We start from the raw sequence: 7,415 nt of genomic DNA, 5'->3' as shown, positions 1-7,415 counted from the left end.
ATGTTTTTTCTTTTTCGGACCATTCTCTGTAAACCCTAGAGATGGTTGTGCGTGAAAATCCCAGTAGATCAGCAGTTTCTGAAATACTCCGACCAGCCCTTCTGGCACCAACAATCATGCTACGTTCAAAGTCACTCAAATCACCTTTCTTCCCCATACTGATGCTCGGTATGAACTGCAGGAGATTGTCTTGACCATGTCTACATGCCTAAATGCACTGAGTTGCTGCCAGGTGATTGGCTGCTTAGAAATGAAGTGTTAACGAGCAGTTGGACAGGTGTACCTAATAAAGTGGCCGGTGAGTGTGTATATATAGACTGAGCCTGGTTCTGCTGGAGGTTTCTTCCTGTTAAAATGAAGTTTTTCCTCTCCACTGTTGTTACAAGCATACTCAATGTGAGAAGTGGTTTCCATTAAATTGCTTTCAAGTGTTGGTTCAAGCCCCAACTCTGGCTTTCAGTGTTGTTGTGTTCTTGGGCAAGACACTTCACCTGCATTGCCTTCTGAAGGTGGTGTGACAGACTGGTATCGCCAGTGTACGCAAGCCTCGGTTCTGTCAGTGAGCCCCAGGGCAGCTTTGGCTACAATACAGTTTGCCATCATCAGTGTGTGAGTGTAGGTGTGAATGGGTGAATGACTGAATGTAATGTAAAGCACTTTGATCAATTTCCCTGATTTGAAAAAGCACTAAATAAGTACAGGCTATTTACCATTTACCAAGATGTTTATGTTGATAATGTAAAAATTATCGATGATGGAGCAGACATTCCTTATCAATTGGAAAAAAGAGCATGATGAAAATTTTGTTTTATTTGTTCATAGATGCCTGTTGCATCGGCCCTTCATGACATTTGACAAACTCTGTTTATCCATGTGTTTCGTGCTTTACTTCAGGCTTCTAAATGTTTTCATTGTATCAGTGTGCAGAGGACAGTTGTGAGTTTAAGTCATCATTCTAATACAAACAGCCTGCGAGAAAGGAAGGGAAATATTAAAATAACAAAATAACATGATTTTTCATGAAATTAATAAAAACGTAACAATAGCTGGGGAAGGTTCCCAGTCAACCTGGTCATAGTCATTCCAAAAAAAGGAAATCAAAAACAATCTACTGGACTTTGTTTCCAAGTTTGTCTTTCAAAACAAAACCAAGGCTTTGTTGGGCTACTGTATAAAACTTGAACTCAACGCTAATCCAGACATTTTGAATTGAAAAAGCTTCCTGGATGGGAAGCAAAACGTCTTAAAACTTGGAAACAAAGTCCAGTAGATTGTTTTTGGTTTTCTTTTTTTGGAACGTAACAATTACTATTGAAGGAACAAAAATAGGAAGAGTTAATTAGGTAAAATTTTTAGGCGGAACTATAGATGACAAAATAAATCAGAAACCTAAGATTGACTACTATAGAGTAAAACTTTTGAAAGTGTGGAGGTCTAGTATAAAGTTAAGAGTTTCTTAAATTCTGCCTCATTGTTTATGCTGTAGAATTCCCTAAAACTTCCATATTTTGGATACTACACAGAAGTCTGAGGTTATACGTAACCACAAAAAAGCATTAAGTGTCACTAAGCAGAAAATGCCACCTATAGATATACAAAAATCTATTTACTTTTGTATCTAAAGAAGATGGCCATAGAAGGCGATTTTGTTTTAAATCTTTAAAACTAATGTGTGTGTCTGTCTATGGAGGTAAGCTGTGGATCACCCTGGATTCAGAACTAAATGTTATGAGACAGTGTGTAAATTTAAGAAACTATATAAGAATAAAATATTGGAATGTTATAAAAGAATTTATGATAAATACATTTTTTGTTCATGGAAAACAATAGGGAGATGTTTGTATCATGACATGAGCTAAGTAAATAAATAAATGTTTGTTTCATAAGAAGCTTTATGAAAAAGATAACAGAGACTGAGAACTTTAGGTAAGAAAATATGAAATATTTTCTCCTCTGACTCTCTGTTCAGGCTGCAGTCAAGATTAATATCAGCAGTTCCTGAGGCTGATTATGACCTCAGCCAAGCCTTCAATAACTTTAATGATATGAATGTCATTGATAATTTCTTCATCAATAAAGCTAAAATGTGTCTGAGGAGAAAATGGCAAACCATTCAATAAGAAGTGGAATATTCAAAAACTGGGAGGACTGTTTCAATCTGAAAAAGTCCCACTTTCATTATTGCAGTGCACCTGTTTGAAACTAACCATGGCTGTATTACTAGTATGCAGATTTTATGGTTATTCAGCCTTGTTTTTTTCTGCCTCTCAGGAATCTGATGCCATGTTGTACACTCCATCCAGTAACTACACAGTAAGTAGATCTTTCCTTTAAAATTGGCTTTAGATATGCATATTTTTTATCTATAACTGAAGAAACAAAAAGCAGCGCTACAATAGAAGCGAACATTCATGTTTTATAGAATTGATTTAGTTGAGAGTTTGGCTCTCTATCCCAGTACAGACATAGACCAGGGGATTTGCCGGGTGTGAGCCTCTTAAACCAGCTCTTCTTTTTTGAAAACTTGGGCACGTTAAAGATTGAAATGCACCACACAGCCCGTACAAGAGAGACTGAAAGTAACACTATGTGGAAGTTTTTAAACCAATAACATTTAACTTGCCCAACTAGGAAAAATAAGATATTGGATCTTATCAAGTCCCCCTAGCAAGCCCCACATACCAAAGTGTACCAACCAATATAAAACATAGTTAAACAATTTTTTTTTAAAGATTATCCAAATAATAAGCACTGAGTCACAAATAATCTGAAACCAAAAGCAAACAGCTGGTCTGCTTCAGGAACATTGAGTTTGGGGCCGTCAGATTTCAGTAAAAACGGTAAATAGGCTGTATAGAACATTATTTTAAGTCAGGGGACTCCAAAGGGCTTTGCAGCACAATTAGTCATTTACCCACTGATGTGGTGAGCTATATTGTAGCTGCAGCTCTCCTGGGGGCTACTACCGGTACATAATAAACCCTGGCAGAGCTGCCCTCTGGCATCGGTCTATCTTTGACAGATTTGAGGGCCAGAGGGAGTCTGGTTTGGGGACCACTGGATTTTGTCCCTGTTGTTTTCTGCAGATGACGTGGTTCTGATGGCTTCCTCCTGCCAAGACCTGCAGCATGCACTGGGGCGGTTCGCAGCACAGTGCAAAGTGGCTGGGATGAAGATCAGCTCCTCCAGATCTGAGTGCATGTTTCTCAAACAGAAAAAGGTTTAACCTTCAGGTTGAAGGAGAGTTCTCGCCTGTAGTTTAGGAGTATCTTGGGGTCCTGTTCACGGCTGAGAGGAGAATAGAGCTTGAGACTGATAGACGGATCGGTGTAGCTGCTGATATTGCATCAGTCTGTTGTGGTGAAGAGAGAGATTTGGTTTACTGGTTGGTCTGCGTATCTACCCTGACCTATGGTCAGGAAATCTGAATCATGACTGATAGAACGAGATCCTGGATGTAAGAGGCAGGAATGAGCTTCCTCTGCAGGGTGGCTGGGCTCTCCCTCTGAGATAGGGTGAGTGAGTCATCAGGGAGAGGCTAAAGATGAGTTTGTTGAATCTCAAGCAAGCATCATTAAAAGTGTATATCTGCTGAGAATTTACAGTCTGGCCTTTTCTTGCTGGTCTACAGCTATTTGCTTCCCTCTTGTTGTAATGGTGTGAACACATACCAAAAATTGAGAGAAATAATTCATCACATTGCAGCAATAGCACATTTAGGCCTCCAGACATGATGATGGTGAGTTATGTGGGGTAAAAAATGTTGGGATATGCCTGTTCTTAATCTCACAGGCTCCAAACGAAGGTCATAAGAGATAAGAATGAGTTACAAACCCCTCCTTCATGGCATGAAGGGGAGGACTGTTGTTTTGTGGGTATCCATCTGGCTGGTGAAATATATATTGACCTAACATTGAACAGCCTTGATGAACTCAAGTTGGTTTTCCTCCAAATGTTCAAGTGTCTTTATGCAGGGGTTGGGTTGGTTCCCATGGGGGGACTGTGTGTTGGGATTTTTGTAAGGTATTAATGTATGTCCTGAGCTTTTGCCAGTCACGTCTGAGGACGTGAAATAAATTTGAACCTTGTTTCTTTCAAGAAATGCCTCTTTCGCAGCTTTAACTCCACAGTTACTAAATTAGGTAGTATGATGGTTGGGGATTTTTCATACAGTGGTCTCTTTGGTACCAGCTGAGCACCATTTAAAGTCCACAGGCTTCCTGCTCATTATCCGTCTCTTTATGACCACAGTGCATCCATCTTCTGCAGGATAATGTCCCCACTGGTAACATAGCTCATCCGTTTATTCAGGGCAGTAAAAAAAAATAGCAGAGATAAGTATTCCTGCTGCCTTGTTGAATAAAGTACACACATTGAACATTATCTAATAAGCTGAAGATTCTGGGAAAATCTCCTCTTAAAAGAAATACCAATGTGGTGAAGATTTGTCATGATGCCCAGCTCTTTGTTGGAGATCCACAAACACCCAGACAGCTGCTACTTTCAAGTAGCTGCTGTTGGAGGGCTGATATTTAAGGCTTGTTTTACAGCAGCTGAGCCGCCATTGAATGAAGACAGATGCCAAAGCGTTCTGGAGTCAAATATGAGACCATCTGTCCATAATCTAGAGCTTGACCCAAACTGGATCAGCAACATGAAGATGATCCAAAGTCTGAAACGCCTGAAAATCAAGGTGCTGTAATGTCCCAGTCAAAAGTCCAGGGATCAACCTGAATCTAATGTGCAGAAACTATTTTCTCCAAACTTCAAATAACTAAGCCAGCGAGGTACAGGAGGACGTGACAGACATCTCTCCTTGCTGTTGAATAGGGGTGTGCAAAATAATCGTCATGAAGATGCATCGTGATTCTAATTTTCGTGATCTACTGCATCGATTCTTGACACCAAGAATCGAATATTAATTTAAAAAAATGAATAAATAAAATTGCATGAATGGTTGGCGAACATCAGCCAAAAACAGGTTTAATACAACTTCCAGTCCAGTAGATGTTTGGAAGCATTTTGGTTTTAAAAACAAAGGTAAAAATGAAGTTCATATATTGTTACAGTAATATTTGTTTTCATCGCAATACCTCCAAAAGTCATTTCAAAAATACAGCTATGTATGAATGTAGTTGCTTTCAGTTATTTATCAATTGGAAGACTCTACCCAGATCATACTCAGCCAGTCAGCCACTGGTAATGGCTGTATTTTTTCTAACAGTGTTCAGTAAAAATGTCGCAATGCATCGCAATAATTCAAGTATCGTGATGCATCGTGATAGAATCGCATCGTGGCATGTGAATCGGGATTCCAATCGAATCGTGACTTCTTTGGCAATACCCACCCCTACTGTTGAAACACTGATAATGCTGATGAAGATTCTCAGTCATCCAGGCCATAGTCATAGTACCGGTAGTAGCCCCACTTTTGTCAGTGTGCCACAGGAGAGCTGCGGCTACAATATAGCTCCCCACATCAGTGGGTAAATGACTAATTGCGCTGCAAAGCCCTTTGGAGTCCCCTGACTTAAAATAATGTTCTATACAGCCTATTTACCGTTTTTACTGAAATCAGACGGCCCCAAACTCAATGTTCCTGAAGCAGACCAGCTGTTTGCTTTTGGTTTCAGATTATTTTTGACAGGTTTCAGGTATTACAGGAGACAATCCCCAATTTAACAGCAATCCCCCCCCCTTTAAAGACCGACCTTCAGAATCATAGACAGGTTTCAGATATTACAGGCTAACAATGGAACCAAACGGCTTTGTCTATATAAAGACTCAAACTCACTGCGGATCCAGACATTTGAATTGAGAAAGCTTCCTGGAGAGGTGGCGAAACGTCTTCAAATCTTGGAAACCAAGTCCACTGGATATTTTTTTGAACCTTTACGGAAACACTGATAATCTGTCAGTGGTGACTTCTTACTGCTGAAGGTGGATCTAGAAGCTGTTATTTAGGGGTTTTCCATAAATGTACAGTGAATGCATCGACCAAAACCAATAATGAATGAACCAAGTTTCTGTGACTGCTCCTAATGGAGGATTCTTTGTTCTCTCATAGACTTGCAGAGATAAGGTGCTCGAATGTTATATGCTAGAACTGATGATGATTATCATGGAGGAAGGCCTGAACAGGACAGAGTTCGATTGCTTCAGATACTTCAAAAATAAACTGTTACCTAAGGTAATCTGTTCTATGCATTAACCTGCCGGTATTTTTAACGTTTGCAGACATTTCAAAAAGTGTGTTTATTAAATCTTTGTCTTCTTTTGGATTTCAGCCAAACTGTCCAGAATGTGAAACCTACCCCCTCAAAAACACGTCGACATTCTTTGCCACACTTGAAACCATTCTGCAAAAAATATCCAGCGAAATGTCTAAAAAATGATGTAATTATGTAAATACTTGTATGTATTTGTATATAGAAATATTTTATTCTATGAATATCAAAATGTAAAAAGCAAAAATAAGTGACTGCCGTCCTTAAATACGAATGAATGAATGTTTCCTCGTTGTTTATTTTCCAGGTGAATATATTTAAAATGGTCTGAATGTTTGGCCCAACACAGTTTCACTATATGCTTTCAGCTGAACTTTATGGCAATATTGTATAATTTTAAAGATTTGGCTTCACAATATTGAATGTAATACTTGTATTCAGTATGTCTATTTTTGCAGTAAATATTTTACAGTTTTTATATTGTTATGAGTTTTATTTACAAAGCTTTTATGCTTTAAAAAAGACAAAGTGAAGTTGGACATAAGCTGGGACTCGGGAATAAACCAGTATGTCTGTGTATAACAGAACAAATCCCACATCTGGCCCAGATTTGGTACATCTCAATAAATCCAAGTATCATTTGGGAGGTCATTTGGGTATTGAGTTATTTCTACGGCTTGTTCAGCTTTTTCTTCTACTCAACTTTCTATAAATTTGTTTGGAGCAGCACTCTCCTTTCTAGCTTTTGTGGTCCACCTGCCTTTTATGTAACATAAACTTTTTTATCAGAAACGTTTAAATGACTTAATATTAGCTTTTCATAAACTGTAAATAAGGGTCACCGAACACATTTGAATTACACCACTCTGTGTAACAGATCTCTAAATAAGTTATTTTTGAACAAAGATTAAGAGTGAATGTTTTCTTGTAATCAAAATACTTGCAATGTGCCTTTGTTGACCAGTAAGGTATTGACAACATAACGTTTAATCATCCTCGAATGATGCAATACCACCTTACTGCTATCAGAACCTGCTGTGGGTCCATTCTAGGTGCTCAGGACAGTCAGAATCTCTGACTCTGTATTTGTTATGTTATTTTCTGCACAGGTCCAAGTTTCTTCTGCAATTTTTTTGTTTTTTTTTGTTTTTGGAAAATATGAAAACTCTGTGGAGTGCTTCTGTTTCT

This window comes from Cyprinodon variegatus, unplaced genomic scaffold, assembly GCF_000732505.1.
Source record: "Cyprinodon variegatus isolate N-32 unplaced genomic scaffold, C_variegatus-1.0 Scaffold61, whole genome shotgun sequence".
NCBI lineage: Eukaryota > Metazoa > Chordata > Actinopteri > Cyprinodontiformes > Cyprinodontidae > Cyprinodon > Cyprinodon variegatus.
This window is presented reverse-complemented; position numbering follows the sequence as displayed.